Consider the following 17,264-nt stretch of genomic DNA (forward strand, 5'->3'; position numbering starts at 1 on the left):
GAATTCCCAGTGTTCCAGTTGTCACAGCAGTCAGCAGCAGAGGCATTTATTTCTGTACTGAGGCTGTAGCACATTTTAATGATTCTGAAATACAAGAAGACATGCAAAACTGATTTTGTATTCCATGCCCTTAAGCAAGCCTATTATCCATGTTGTGAAAACAGCAAGTTAGCATTTTTGTTGTAATTATTTGAGCTGATTATGTATTATGTTTCTACTCACAGGCATTTTCTTCCAAAGCAGTTGATGCAACTACTAGCTGAGGAAAGGCAAAGCAGCGCTCCAGAGGCATCTGCCTTAAGATAGCCTCATGCAAGTTTCCCCTTGATGGACTTGACAGGCTTTATCACTGAAAAAAACCACACAATGTGCCTATTGTACGGCTCAGATAAGAGTGATACAGGACTGACTGTGAGAGAACACATTTTCTTTTTAACACTAAACTGATGTGTATAATAATTCTTAAACTATGTATGTTTATTCTGAGCAGGACTATGACACTAGTGTCATCCACAGATTTAAAAGCTGACATTTTCATTAACTGGAAAGTTCCCTACAGTAATCCACATTTCCACAAACACATATTTTTATGAAGTAAAAAAAGATTCCTACAAGTGTAATTTTCATCAAGAAATGCTTCTTCAACTGTTAGGAAGAGGTGAAGCCTAATGCAAAGCTCATATTCCCTTTAACAGTTGGGTCAGTTTTAGGACTTTTATCCTACCTTTTCTTCTTATTGGTCTAAGTGCAGAAAACTGCTGAGACCAGCAGTGGAGCTGGTTAGCTGAAAAATGCAACAGCTGCACTGCTGAGTGAAAAGGGCTGCAATCCCAGTATCTGAGGTCATTGTAGCAAGTGCCCCTTATTGGGACCTAGAACACTGGGATGGGGACATCTGGTTTCCTTTCTCCTCCAAGGAGGAGGAAGGCTTGCTTGCTCTGCAGCAGGAAAAAAAGCCCCCATCCCTGTCATTAGAGAAGGGCAAGAGGAGGACTGGGCTAGATGGGTCTACACAGGAACGGGCCCAGCTTTGTAGTTGGAGGAGCAGGACAGGACAATCAGGTGGCTGCTCCAGAGCCAAAGCAGTGGCAGCATGTTAGCACCCACCCATGTAGAGCACACACAATGAATAGGGGAAGGAGTGATTGTGTGACTGCTGAACTGCTAGAATGGTGGATCCACAGGGATGGGTATAACCAAGGGTGAAAAGCAGCAGTTAGGTCTGCTAGCAGGGGATGATGACATAAAGGGACTAATTTTGTGTGAGGAAAACCTGTAGGATACACTGATGTTGGGAGCAAGGGCCCAGTACCACAAAGACAAGACTGCAAAAACAGTGGGACTAGAGATAAAGGCAAGACTCCAAAAAGCATATGTCCTTACTGAGAGAAAGAATAGTAGAAGTGATATATGGCCTCAGCTTTGGCTCTAGTGCAGCCTGTCAACCGGTTACAGAATCAGCATGAAGGAGGTTAGTGAGAAAAGAACCCATGGTTAGGAGCTGATCTGTAAAGTCCACAAGCCCGTGGACTGATGATAGAAGAGATCGTTCAAGTGATCTGGCAAATGAGTGAAGCCTTACCACATGACAAAACAAGTGGAGGTGGGTGGAGAGGTGTGTCAGTGTACAATGCAACCCAACAAAGGACTCACAAAATTCAAAGGACTCAACAATGCAACCTAAAAAAAGAGTTAGGTGAATAAATCAAGAGGTAAAGGAAAGGGGACAAAGCAGCCAAAGAAAGCTGGAGGTGAACCCCTCCATCAAGGAAATATTACCACCAATAGCTTAGCGACTCCCTGCAAGGACAGTGTCCCAGCTATATCCATGAGGAGGAGGAGACCAGCTATAATTGTTGGATAGCTTGGGTATGGTTACCCAGTACACTTGACTGTAAGCGTGAAGCCCTCATAGACACCAGTGCCCAGTGCTATTGAACCAAATGAAAGGGATGCCTGTTGTCAGCACTGTGTCTGTGACTTAGGTAGTCATGCATGGGCAAGTTAGCCTTTACAAAATCAGTAGAAACCTATCCCCATTGTGGCAGGCTCAGAAATCCCAAGAACTGTAGGACTAGGATGCCTGAAGGTTAGATACCGCAGCGAATCATGGGTATATGAGTGGGCCATTGATGCTGCTGCTGGAGAGGAGTGCCTTTTCTTACCTGTCTTTCACAGCTGCCTGAAAAGTCAAGATGTGGTAGGTCTTTTGAAGGTCCCCCAACAACATGTATTGATGACAACAAAAACTGTTCAATCAGAAGCAGTATCAAGTCAGTTGGGATGCTGGAACGCCCATTTGAATGCAGAAGCATGGTCTTAAGGAGTAAGGGGATGTAACATGAGCCCATGCCCCCTAGAATAGTCCAGTATATCCCATGAGAAAGCCAAATGAGGAGTGCTGGATGAGGATAGATTATCAAATCTGAAATTAATAAGTGATCACACCTTTGGCTGTGCCTGCCCCAGACATGTTTCAGCTGCAGTACCAACTGGAAGCAGAACAAGCAAAATGATAGGCCACCACGAACATGGCAAATGTGCTTTTCTGCATTCCCATAGCAGAGTAATATAAACCACAGTCTACTTCCACCTGATTCACCTGGACTTCGTTACGCTCAGGTTTGAAACATAGTCCAAGCATTGGTCTTGGATTCAGGAGACCCTCGCAAAGCAAAGTGTCTCAGAGCACCTGGAATACACCAGCAAGATCATTCTCTGTGAACAAAAAGAAAAAAGAGCAGACCAAGCCCCAGAACCATAACACAGATGCTGAAGCACTACCCGATGATGAAACCTCACCTGCTGACCCAAAATACTCCCATTCATTGATGGCTCCTGCAAACTCCACAGTAGACAAGTGCTTTGGAAAGCAGTATAGTGGAGTCCCCTCTCTAGTTTTGTGGCTAAACTGAGTGGATCACGAGAATTCAGTCAGTTTGCAGAAGACAGAGCTATGCATTTTCTCCTAGAAGTAGCCTGAATGGAAAAAATGATTCCACAGATTCTATCCAACGTACTGATTACTGGATAGTAGCCAGTGTGTTGTGGGATTAGACAAAACAGTGGAGAAAACCACAGAGGGAAACATTCCAATATACCCATCTGTGCCTAAGTACAGCCACCCACCAAACACAACCAAGTCTTGTTAGTCAAGTGACTATACATTAAAGCAACCAAGCCTCAAGAGAGAGAGAGGGATTGAGAGAGAGAGATATAAATGTATATACAGGGGTGCAATTGCAGCAAATACAGCATTAACTCCAGTAATCTGGCTCTCAAAAGAAGGATTAGAGTTTGTGAGAGGTATACATTCAGTTTATAATATTAATCCTATTGTCTGAGTCTCAGGGATGAGGTGTAGAGTTAATAATATATCTAAATATTTGGAAATTTGTGGAACTAATCAGTATAAACAAACCACTTGGTTTCCACATTGTCAACTCAAGTCTCAAACTGAAGAAAACTGTAAATGAAAATTTCTTATAATTGATATGAAAAGTGTAATTACCGTTGGGAAAAATACAAGGAAAATGTCTTCAAAATCCATACAGAAAAATATCTAATATTACAGCCTATAATCAGTAAAGAGGTCAAAACATGCATAAACAATTGCTTCTTCATTAGCTGGTGATCTTCATACGTAGAACAGCTGGCCTTGAAAACAATTACAAAGGTATTTTTTTGCTCTGGCACAGTTTTTGCATGCAATATGCTCTCGATAGACTTTTAAAAAATGAACTGAGTTAGTAAGGTCCATGTCTTATTAGATAGCCTGGAGGAAAAAAGGTAATGGAGTCCAATTAATAATGAAAAACTCTATTTGATTCTAAAATATGATCAGAAAGGTATTGGTCTTGGATTCAGGAGACCCTCACAAAGCAGAGTGTCTCAGAGCACTCAGATCATGTCCTGGTCTGTCATCAACGAATTAAGATTGTAGTGAAAGTTATGATATGCAATAATCATCCATGTTTTTCTTAAATTATTATTTGGAGAAAAAATTACATAAAATTGTTTTTTTCTTGCATTGTTTTAAAAATTAATAGTATAGATTAATATCATTGTCCAAGATAAAGCAGTGAAGGGAAAACTTTAAAAATGCATATTATATTGGATGTCCAGCTGTTGGGGTCTGCAGCGGGTCTGCAGACAAGTTAGTTGACCTCAAAGACTTAGCCGTGTACCTTTAAGACAGCCACAAATTGTCAGGTATGTAAACAGGATGTGAAGAATCGGAACTTAGAACTGCAGCATATGGGCACCTACAGCAACAGCAAATAGCAAGCAAGAGGAAGGACACAAAAACCTATCAGGGTCTAACTCCTGTCTAAGATATATAAATAGTTTGTATAAACAATAAAGGCCATTTTGTCCGAACCCAGCCATGCAGGCATAGTGTTTTTTTCAGTCCACCTCGACTTGTGTCACTGCATCCAGCAATGTTTTTCATAATATAAACTTTAGTTTGTAAGGTAATTAAATGCAATTGAGTTTGATGCTTCAGATTTTTTAAAACAAATAGATCACTTTCTGGTTCTTTAAATATCTTTTTATTAGAAGTACCAAGTAATGTTTTGAAAATACATCTTACTTAGCGACACATATAAATTAAAATGCTTTTCAGCATACAATTACATTTCTTAAATCAATATATGCTGTATAATAATGTAGGTAAACAAGATTTTTGAAGATAACTAGTGACCCAGATTAAGTTATTATTTGAACTTTTAATTTATTTTCTTTAAGAGGACTTACCTTCAAAGTATGTTTGACTGTTGCGTTCTGAAAATGGACCTGTTTCATATATTTCCAATTAATTTGCACATAAATGACTTGGGGTACCTAAAAATTGCACGTTGCTTCTGAGCTCTTGAACATTGCTATAGATGATGAATGGAGGAAGGGAGAGAGAGATGGCAATAAGAATAGACAACACAATAAAGTATTAGTCTTTAAAATATTTTCTTAAGACAAAGGTTTATTCAGATCTATTGCTGTAAAAGATCCAATGATGTGAGTGAATTTTAAAATAATTAAAAAAAAAAAAATCATTAACTTTTCTCTGACCAAGAGTGCTGAGACAATAAGGAAGCAAAGCAAACAGGTAAGTGTGTACTATGATTCCTTTCAGCAGATGATGTAACCCCTTACTGGTTAGCCAATAAACAGTAATGAACTCCAAGGTACTGAACTACTATGGAAGAGGCAGTTTGTGCTGTGGACTGAAGACCATTAGGATTCTAAGACGGTACTGAAGCCTATGAAAACATATGTGAGAGACTGAATTGTATGCTCTATATAGGTTCGTTATAGCAGACCCTACGTGAAAATGTTAGCTAGGCAAGTGAATATAGAGCACGTGGATTATTTTACATTAGTTAAAAGGTGCTTTCTCTAAACAGAATAAGAAAAAACAGAAATACATTGTTCACATCCTCAGGGCATCTCTTTATGTAAGGATGTAACTTTATGTCAAAATGTTTCTTGGAGAAAAACCAATTAATGATTGTGCTCCCAAGTAAAAAAAAAAAAAATAAATGAAGGAAAAAAAAACCAAACCCACACAAAAAAATCCCACTTGTGACTATTTCTCTAATGTAATATACTTAGCTTTTTAGATGTTCAGCTGTTCTGCAGTTGTTCTGTAATTAATTGTGCATCATGTCTCATCTTGAGAGAAGAGTGTAATTAGAAGTAAATTGAGTGAAACATTTTTGCCTAAAACTACAGATTCTGTATTTCTAATATAGTATTCTATATTTGAATACTAGCAATAAGTGACACTTTCCCTTCCTCCAAAACTACAAAAAGTCAGGGGGGAAAAATCAACTGATAAGAAGCAGAAACTGAAACATTTTTCCCAGTATCTAGATTTCTACCCCAATTGAAAGAGTATTTTTTAGATTTTCTAACCATAATTTTAATAATATTTTTAAAAAGCTAAGAAAATTATATCTCTATGTTCAACTAAAAATTGTACATTAGTTCAGTCCCAAAATTATTTTGGGGCTAGCATAATAAAAGGAAGAATAGCATAAAGCCAGTTGCCTCAAGAACTTTCTATACAATGAGAGAAAGGTTTCAAATTTCTGCTCAGATCAGTCTGCCTTTCTGCCCCTCTTCTTTGGATGATGGGTCAGGACACAACTTGTTTTTATGCATGCCGCCTCATTGTTTTAATTTCAACTGCCAAAAAAGCTCCCAAACTATTAGCTGTTTGCCTAATAATTTATGAAAACATGTTGTGACTACAGAGATCTGATGTTGATTTGGAGTGTTTCATCCCTTGAATAATAATATTTAGCTCCTTTTTCTCCTTTACTGTTAAAAATATTCAGACCTCAAAATCATCCTTTCGATTTGAATATATTTGTGATTGTCATTTTTCTTTTTGAGAGGGAAAAGTCCAAAATTCTCCACAATTTACTTCTGCTTGGCTTTTTTATTTTTCTGTTGAAGATTTTATTGTAGTACTTAACCTGGCTATTTCCTCCATCTCTAGAGATTTAATGCCTTTATTTTTTTCAGAATTACATCAGCTAAACAAAAAGACCTTTCATAAACCTCCTTCCATCAAAAACACCAGCATTTAAGTGAAAAAGTCACTCCAGTAAGGATATAGCTTTTAATAATATAAGGTTTAATTATAAATGAATAAAAGTTTAGCAGAAACTTCATTAGTGCTATTGTCACTAAATTGTAGTCAATCTGTGCAATGCTAAATCCTGTAGTAACTGTCTTGGAATGTTAAAGAACATCTGCATCGGAAAGAGGATTGAGATCGCATCTTCAAAAACGTTGGGGTTTTTTGTTTTAATTTGTTTTTTTTTTTTGTTTGTTTTGGGTTTGTTGTTTTTTAACACACCTCAGCAAGATTAATTACTAAATACCTAGTTCAGAATAAAAGAAATAAAATCTGTTTGGCTCCTTTTGCTCATACTAAATGTATTATGCAGTCTTCATTTAGTTTCTAGTGAACAGGTAGCTCTCCTATAAGAAAGAACCTAAATAAAAATCACTGGAGTAAAATATTCAGTACCTGTGTCTGGCAGCACGTAAATTACCACTCATGGTATATTTTTTCTCTAAAGCAAGTTCAATATTATTTATAAAGCTTATGGAAATATATAAAATAATCAAGTCAGCTTTGACTATAGAGAAAGTATTCATCAAACCAAAACAAAAAAAACCCCACCTTCTTATAATAGCCAGAGAGCTATATAATGTGTTTGGTTGTTGGTTTTTTTTTTTTTTTTTTTTTTTTTTTATTTAATATATTACACTTGCTGATAGTTGTTGCATAGAGCAAGGATGATATTCTGGGCTTAGCAAGTTAACAGAGTGAAGGAACACCACTCAGTAGATAAAAATTAGTGGAAATGTGAAGAGAGATCATTATTGTGTGGAGAGTCAGGGGATATCCTGAGTTGAAGGAAAAAGGCCAGAGAGAATAGAGAGCACAAATACATGAAAGGACGTAGGTACAGCAATATGCTCACTCAAGTGTGTTTGTCTTAGCTACAAGAGGATACTGAAACAACTGGAATAAAATGTTGGCTTAATTATTTTGAGCAGTTACCACTCTACAAGAAGAACACAAAGTCTGGTGACTCAGGCTTTTCCATGTAATTTTACATACGTGAAGGCTTTTATGTTGCCAGGTGAACTCAGCAGGCTGGCATTTTTTTGTATGTGTAAAATAACTTTAAAATGAAAGCCTGTGTTCATGGCAAGCCTCCATTTTTAGAAGTTATTTTATTCTCTCAAGAAACAAGACTGCACTTGTTTCATTACTTTTGGTAGTGTGAAAATTTTAATTAAGTACAGTATTGTAGCAATCAGAGAGCACTAAAACAACACAGACAGAAAGAGGCTAATAAGGTTTCATGTCACTTAATCCAGTGACAGCCCAACACATCACTGCTTTGCCAAGCAGAAAAACGTAGCTTTCTTTTGTTTGAAAGTACTCTACTAATTGGAAAGAATAGAATTTGTTCTCATATAACATAGACTTTTGATGCCTGTGCACCACAGTAATTACATACAGACTAGTTTACAATTAATCTCATATATTTTGCAGGTTTGTTTGTACTAAGAGACCAAAGTATGGTATGTGAAAACAATATATTTGGGTCAGCTGGTGAAGCATGAAATCGTGAGCTCAGAATTCGGTTTCTGTTACCTGATCCCATTTTTGTCTTAGTTTAAATAGCAGATGTAGGAAATATGATTAATCAGGTAGAAAGAAGAAATAATGGGTGTTGAGCTGCTAATCATAGAGGAGCAAAACTGAAGTACAGATAAAGAGATGACATAACCTGTCCTTTTGCCGATAAACTTTAGTCATTCTGCCATTCAAGAAGCTAATATCAGATAAACAAGACCATTGTAAAGTTTCTGCTATTGGAGATGTGGCCATTTATGAAGGAAGAAAGAAAAACAGAATACCCCAGAAACTTGGAAGATATGTTATGCAGATGCTTTCTGCATCAGTAAGGAAAAATGTGTATAAGAACTACAAAAAGGACTTTGGAGATTCTACACAATTTTTTAATTCTTTTTAGCATGCATTCTAGCTTTTTTTTCCTATCCTGCATGCTTGTACTTAACATTCATAGTTACAGTTGTGTAACTACTCTTTTGACATCTTCCCATTCTCAGGATAATATCCTGTGACCACAGTCAAGAAAAAGCAAGTGCATTACCCTAGTTAAGACACACTCATATGCAAAAGTAGAAAACACCCTTTAGAGAGAGAGACTTGTTGGGGCCATTTGTATTTGAATTCCTAAAACTGACCCAGTACAACAACTAGAATTTGTTCTAATAAAAGGAAAAATGGTGAACTGCCTTTCCGCAACTACCTATGAATTTCGTACTGCTGTTTCACAAAATCACCTGTCAGAATGTCTCTCTCAGCTCAATTTATCCACTTTATATTATTTCAAAGGTTTTTGAAATACAAATTCTTCCTTAGAAAAAAGATCAAAATTATCTTGTAAAATTTCAAGACAAAAAGAAAAATGACAAAATTGTATAACAAATAGAACATAGTATCTGACAAGTTTGGAGGACCACTGATTATAGCTCTGTGACTGGTTTCAGAGAAATCCACAGTCAAACTCAGTGCAGATAGTCTCCAGTATATGATGATATCTAATCAGTTTACAAAAGGCAACAGCAGAAATAGTGTCTGGTTCTGCATTATAACACATAAAACCTGTGACAATTTAGTATGATGGTCTTATGCATTTTCCACCGAATTCCCAGAGAGGTAACAGAAATACAAACCCTGAACAGTAATTGCTGTAATTGGAAATATTTTGGTAATCACTGTCTAACTACCTGTGCACTTGTATTCTAAATGGCCATATTTAAATCTGTACCATCATTCTAGAAGTCATGTGATGCATTAGAGGAAAAAACCCAAACAAATAAAAACCCACCAAAAAAAACCTACTCCCACCAAAAGGGCAAAGCTATTAAAATATTGTAAGACCTTGATAAGAGGAAGAAAGCAAAAAAACAATGGAGAATGCAGAAGCTGAGATATCATTTATGTCAAATTTTGCACATGAGGTTCTTCTTCATGTTAACTGATTCATTTACTTAATGATTTTTTAATCCCTTTTAGCTTAATTATGTCTAAGAGAAAATGTAAAAGACCTATGAAAATAATTTCTTATTACTCCAATGAGAAACTAAATTTTCTGTCTTGGAACTCAGGAAAATTAATTAATAACTGGTGTGATATAAACGTATTTATTTAATATTTATTTAATTTAGTGATATTTAACCTTAGACCAGCAAGTAGTCCAGTTCTTAAAGACAACTTTTCCTTCAGGACTAAATGGCTTAAGTTTAAAGTTACAACCAAATTATGTCAGTGTAATTTTGATGTCTTCGTTGGACTCGCACAAGCCCACTGATTTTTTGATTAAGCAAATCCTGTGGAGTTAATGCGATGATATGATTGACTCTGTTACATTCTGAATGTTAATATATACTGTTAAGAAATACTGTTGCCAAAGTCTTTGTATCAATCAAGTGAGGATAGAAAATTTCCCCTGTAGTTCTATAACTTTTATCTCCAGTATTTCTATATTTTAAAAACATTAGAATTTTGTGCGTACTCTCCCTGCTAAGTATTTGTCAAACTCATAACCCCTAAATTGATAGAAAGCATTTGAAGTGTACATGGTCTGTTTGTATTTGAAGGAAAGGAAAAAGCTTTTCAATTGGTTGCTTGCAGGATGGATTAACAAATTAGTCATCAAATTGATGGACATGATTATGAAGATGTCCTTACGAATACCTGCCTCACAGCTACGGTAATGTGACCCTGTGAGCACCAGCTTCACAAAAGGCATACACCATAGAATGATACATATGGCTAGGCTGACTGTAATGTCAATGTTGCCTTGGAGCAGCTGGCAGACAGTGATCCACTTCACCTGTGTGTGTCAGGGGTAGTGACATGATTGTCTTTGTCTTTATGGTGTAGCCTAGTCCAATGTGGAATAACCACAAGACAGACTAGGTGACTTACAGCACTCCTCAGATACCTAAACACACACACACATACTTGACTGCACTGTGAGGTTTCTTTCCTGTGCTTTGGACTTGTACTTGTTGCACTTGCCCATTCTGGAGAATTTATGCCTTATTATTTTCAACTTCCCAGTATGTAGTTCTCAAGACAATAATGATGCTTCCTTTTTCCTATAATGTATTTTTGTATAATTGCAGTGAAATTATTTTTCATCCCTGCAGCAACAACAGCTGTTTTGTGATTTTTCAAGCCTATGCATCTTGAAGAATATAACCATAGCTGAGAAATTGTCTCTGGTGAGATTAAGAGCAGAGCTTGGTATTTGTGTTAGCATGTATATTTTTATCTTGCTGACATAAGTCCGGAATATTCATCAAACCATGCATCTGACCAGGTTATTTATGGTTCTTTAATTATGGACATTTCTGACTAGATAAAGAAGACATGATAAACTTAAATAAAGAAGGCACAATTAGTAGTTCAAACAATTATGGAACAAGAAATATTCTTAAAACTTCTAATGTCTTTGTTAGTCAACAGAGAAAAACAGTTTTATTGACATAATTTCCTGTTTATTGCTTTTCATCTGAAGTGAGGAAGTTTTATAAAGCTGCATGATTACATTTTAGTTATTTAGGCAGCAAATATAAAGATGGAAGAATGTTTGATGTTACTGGGTCATATTTGCACTGAAATAGGAGATTTTAGGGATCTGATAGGGCTTTTCCTGATACTGAAAACAATAAATAATTAGAGTAAATGGTGAAAGGTGTGACAAAAAAGAGAGAAAAAATGTGAAAATAAAATGTCAAATAAGGAAAAAATAAGGAAGAGACAAATCCATTATAAGGAAGCTAATTGGTTTAAAAAAAAAAATTACCAGGAAAAGACATGTAAACAAAAAACCATGGATCAATACTTATCTATAGGTATGTTTCAATGAAAGTAGATATACTGAGAAGTGAAACAGTATAAACGTAAAAACTGAGATAAACAAAAATGGAAGTCATTTTAGTTTAGCTAAAACTTCTGATGGGGTTAGCACAATTACAGAGAAATAGTCTTACTTTAAAGCAGAAGTTTTACAGTGATAGTGCTGCCAAATTGTTAATTTTTTTGAAGAAAATACATCTTTTCATTCAGTTTCCGAGACTTTGCATAAGTTTATTTCAACGAAAAATAAAACTTCCTGAAGTTTATAGAAAAAAGAAGTTTCAGACATCTCTCTGCTTGATAATCGAAGAAGCCAAGTGCACTACTGAGTAGAGATATAAAATGACAGATTTAATTAGTACAATATGTTATATGGCCACAAATCAAAACTCTAGTAGATACAATTACAAAATACCCAAAAGGAAAAAGGGATGTGGAGGGTTATTATCTGCAAATAGTCTCATCATTAGGAAACTGAACAATAGTGCTTAAAAGCTCCAGCTTTGTCCCCATAAAGAAACTTAAATATTTTAGGAAAGTTGGAAATCATTTAAAGGGAAGATAAAACCTTGATTTGAAGAATTCTTATATGACGAACCTGATATTATTCTAGGAAGGCAGCCTTTGGAAGTTAAATAAAACAGATTCTTAGAACTGGAAACTACAGCTGAAAAAATTACTATCACACAGAGCAAAATTGGTGGATAATTGGTGGGTAATAAATTAATCATTGACATGTTGCTATAAAGATTTCCAGGGGTTTTAGGAGTTAAACATCTTCAGAAATCAGTAACAATGTGGTTAGGAACTTACAGTTAATGCTTGGTTTGCCCTACCAAGATCTACTTATCAAAGTCTTACATATGTTTCAGAATCAACATATTTAAATTCTCATACATGCTGTCCCAAGAGGTATGTCTTTAACTCTTCATATCTTTGTCCTTTGTTCTTGTTTCATTGGAATGCAGTATCTTTCATGTTTCCTTTGTTGCACTTCCCTTCTCCAAGTTTCTTCTTAGGCCACTTCAAAAAGGAGCATGTCAGGTGAATTTTCAGAAGTACACAGAAATCGAGTGAAGATGAAGGTATCTCTTGTCATAAGATAAAAAATTCATAGCATGTCTGATAAACATACTTTTATTCATAAGTATTTTTCAATAAAAATATTTTTTTTCTTTCTTTTTTTTTTTTTTTTTCCCCGTGTGGAATCAGTGACACATTACCTTCTAAACCTCTTCTGCGTAGAAGGACTGCTGTTCGATCTTAGTATACCACTCAGTGTTTGGGGAGTGTTATTGTTTTCCACTGCCACATTCTGCAGACCATCAGTACAACCCTTGGTATGATGACAACTATCATACAGTGATAACCCCTGTAGGGTACAGACAATACTGTTACTAGCCAGTGATGACGTTGCATTTCATCTCAGCCAGGATGCCCAGGCTGCTATTAGGACAATGCAGCTGCAAAATTAAGTTTACACATTTTAATTACACATCAGTTCTTCTAGGCCCTATTGAACATGTCTTTACTAATTTGTGTGTAACAACACTGTAACAAACATATTAGCACTATGCCCTGCACCCTGTCTTTTCTTGGGATTTGATGCTAGCTGGAATTCTTTGATGATCAGAAGCAGATTCTGCTACAGATATTAACATGAAAAATTTGTGTTACCATGGGTGGAAATGTCCTGTCACTTTTTTCTTGGTATCGTAAGTCAGCATCTGAATATTCAGAGGTTATTTTGTTAGCTTATGTATAAGCTGTTTTCTCAAGGAAAGCATTCCTTCAGATGCTCTGAATAAATGGATTTATAAATGCAAGTTATGCATATGGACATCAGGATTTGATGCAGTTCTAAGGCAAAGAAGTTTGGTACTTCTAGGTGTGCTTCTAGGTAGGTACTTCTACCTGTGAAAGCTTAAAAAAAGCCTAAAATATATTGGATACTTCATTAAAAGGAAAGTACAGCTCTATTTCATACTGTATGAAAAAAAGACAAGAAATACAAGTCTGCCTCCTTTATTGTTGGAAACAATGTTGGTCAATGAAGGCAACATTATTTGTAACATTCATTATTATTATTATTTGTTTGCATAATCAATATATTTGTAAGACCATCACTGATTAATTTCTTAATCACTCCATCACTTTCAGATTTCAAAACTGCCAGCCTTAGCTTCTCAGTGTATTGTAAATTACTTGAATATTAACTCAAGCAGAAAAAATGCTAGTAACAATAATATACCAATGTTTTCCAAGTTTTCTGATGTTATCAACCAAGTAAGACATGACAAAGTGTTTGTGCAGCCCAGTAAAGAAGTAAATACAGCTTGTAAGGCAGTGCACTTGAGACATAAAATATTAGAACTATGTATCATTATGTGGTAAGCAGCAAATAGTTATTTCATGAACCAAAAAAAAAGGATGATGTAGAAGTGTCACAGGTATGGTCAGCTTTCTAGATATGAGGTAAAATCTAGAAAAGGTATTGAAAAAATGTTTAAAAAGGGATTATCTATCAGTGTTCAAAAGTTTTTATACATTGTCTCCAAGTGTGCTAAGACTTTGGGATGCTATTATACATTGGCTACAATGTTTCCTGCCCTATCTTATCTCTCAAGTCAAACACAAAATATTAGGTAAAATTTTGGAGGGGCATTTATTTTTGTCTTTTCAAAGTGAGTGTTTCAATGTCAGTAGACAAAATATCTTCCTACAGTTACGAAGAACTGTTTAAACAAGAACATTTTGTAAGGGAAGCCCTAGCTGATAGTTTGAAATTCCCTGTGTCATCACAGGCATTGATGCTTTTTTTTCAGTGCATGTAATTAATTTTACATAGTGTCATATTTAGCACATTTGTATAAATACTTGTATATATATAGTAATTTGACTGGGTTGCACAAGGCTACTCCTGTTAAGTGTGGTTAGCAGTTTATGCAGTAAGGTGCCTCTTTTTTCCAGTGGTTGCTGTAAAGTTCTAAAAGTAATGATGTATCATGCATTTATTTCTAAAATAAAAGGCATAAGGAAGTCTGGCCCTTTAGATCTGGGATCACTTTTCAGCAAGGTGCTTAAGTTACTGTGTCTAAGGTACATTGTCAAGTAGAACAACATAGTAGGAGCAGATCTTTATAGTGAAACGACAGAGGGCTCGGTGTTTGCACCATACATGTTTGGGGATGGGAGGAAGGCTTGCTCTGGTCTCACACCCAGGACTGAATGTTGCTAAGTCATTGAAGATCATTATGTGGGTGCCTGGCGCACATTTTTCAATTTATTTTCATCTGGATTGAATCCAGTTTATGTAGCCTGCAGCTACTCTGTGATATAAATGAAAGCATGGTCAGTGGGGACAACTAGGAGTTTCATTTCTAAAGCATATTCCTGATGTAAGTTTGCAGTACTAATGTACATGTACCCTGTTTCAACATCAGAATTTGACTAAGCCCCAGTAAACAAAATGAAACTGGCAGGAGGGCGGGGGAAAGGATAAAAAGGCATAGCTTCTCTGGGGATATAAAGTATCCCAATCCATTTCTGTGCAAGCCACCCATGGAGCTAGACATCTGGTGCAGAACTGCACAAAAATAGTGTCTGTCTTCAAGTGTACCTTGTAAATGGATTAATGAAAGTAGAGAGCCAATACGAGAAAGCTTTTGCCTTAGTGCCTGTAAGTTACACCCAAGATCCACTCATCCTGTGGGAACACAGAGATGCTTATTCTTCAGCTTTGTTCTGAAATACTTTAAAATATTTGCATAAATTATTGTCTCCACATCATGAAGACAAATAGAAGATTTTCAGACAATATAGCTAATTATTGCTGAATCTTATGCTTTATGTAGCAATAGCTATTTGCCTGCTGCATTATTACATTTCCTCCAACAACTGATCAAAAGAGGGACTTGTATAGTGTTAAGCCATGGGAAGTTATTAACTTGGGCTTAAATGAGGATCTAGGCTTTGCTTGGGGTTCTTTTGCCTACTGCATGAACAGTGATTTTTCCCTTTCAGTGTGCTTCATGTATGTTTAAGTACTTCATGTACTTTATTCCTTCCCAAGTATCCCTATACAATAGATATGCAGCTCTGGAACCCAAAGGCCAGGAAAAAGATGATTGTGGATGAAAGCCCATCCAGACTGGAGGTGTTGTTTAGGCAGAGTCAGTTAAACCCATACATCACAACCAGCTCTGCTAGGATGAATAGAAAGACGGTTGTCATCAGCAACTCCACTCTTAGAGGTACAGAGGGCCAAATATTCTGAGCAAACCCAGCCCATAGGGAATTCTGCTGCCTTCCTGGGGCCCAGGTAAGGGATGTTATTAGAAAACTCCCTTGTCTGGTACATCCCTCGTATTACTACCCATTACTCATTTTCCAAGTGGGCAATGATTAAGTCCAAACAACAAGAAGCCTGAGGGCAATCAGGAGAGATATCAGGGCTTTGGGATGGCTGGTTGAGGGAACAGGAGCACAAGCAATATTTTCCTCTATCCTGCCAGTTGCAGGGAACAATGGGGCATGTGATCAGAACATCACACAGATCAATACCTGGCTCTAGGCCTGGTGTTAATGGTTAAATTTCAGGTTTTTTGATCATGGGTCAGTTTACACAGCACCAGGCTTGCTAGCAACAGATGGGGTTCACATCTCTCGAAGGGGGAAAAGGATCCTAGGTCAGGAGTTAGCAGGGCTCACTGAGAGAGCTTTGAACTAGATTCAAAGCAGGAAGGAAATAAAACCAAGTTTGTTAGAGATGAGCCTGGGGGTGGCACGCCAGGGCTGCAGTCAAGATCAATAGCACAGCTGAAGTGCATCTATGCCAATGCCTGAAGTATAAGCAACAAAAAGGAGGAACAGGAAGCCATCATGCAGCAGGAAGACTCTGGCATAATGGCCATCATGGAAACATGGTGGGAAAATTCACAGCAATGGACTGCTGCAATGGATGGCTACTAATTATTCAGAAGGGATAGGCAAGGAAGGAGAGGCGCAAGGGTAGCCCTGTATGTCAGGGAGGGTTTTGACTGTCTCATACTGCGTGATGGTGACAGTAGGGTTGAGTGTTTATAGTTAGGAATGAGGGGGAGGGCCAACAAGGCAGATATCCTGGTGGGAGTCTGTTATAGACCACCCAGCCAGGATGAAGAGGTAGATGAAACATTCTACAAGCAACTGGGAAAAGTCTCAAGATAGCTAGCCCTTGTTCTCGTGGGGGACTTCAACCTACCAGATTTCCACTGGAAGCACAACGCAGTAGACAGGAAACAGTCTAGGAGGTTCCTGGAGTGTATGGAAGAGCTTCCTGACACAGCTGGTCTGTGAGACAGCCAGGGACATTACCCGCTGGACCTGCTGTTTGCAAGCAGGGAAGGACTGGTGGGTAATGTTGTGGTCAGAGAACATCTTTGGCCTAGTGAGCATGAGATGACAGAGTTTTCGATTCTTGGAGAAGTAAGAACAGTGGTCAGCAGAACTTGGACTTCTAGAGGGCTGACTTTGGCATGTTTAAGAGCCTGGTTGACAGAGTCCCTTGGGAGATAAATCTGAAGGGCCAAGGGGCCCAGTAAGGCTGGACATCCTTCAAGAAGGTGGTCTTAAAGGTGCAGGAGCAGGCTGTCCCCATGTGCTGAAAGACGAGCAGCAGGGAAGACCAGCCTGGATGAATGAAGACCTTTGGCTGGAACTCAGAGGAAAAAGGAGATTTTGCCACCTTTGGAAGAAGGGACAGGAAGCTCCAGAAGACTATAAGGATGTCACAAGG

Source organism: Falco biarmicus, chromosome 3, assembly GCF_023638135.1.
Source record: "Falco biarmicus isolate bFalBia1 chromosome 3, bFalBia1.pri, whole genome shotgun sequence".
Taxonomy (NCBI): Eukaryota; Metazoa; Chordata; class Aves; order Falconiformes; family Falconidae; genus Falco; species Falco biarmicus.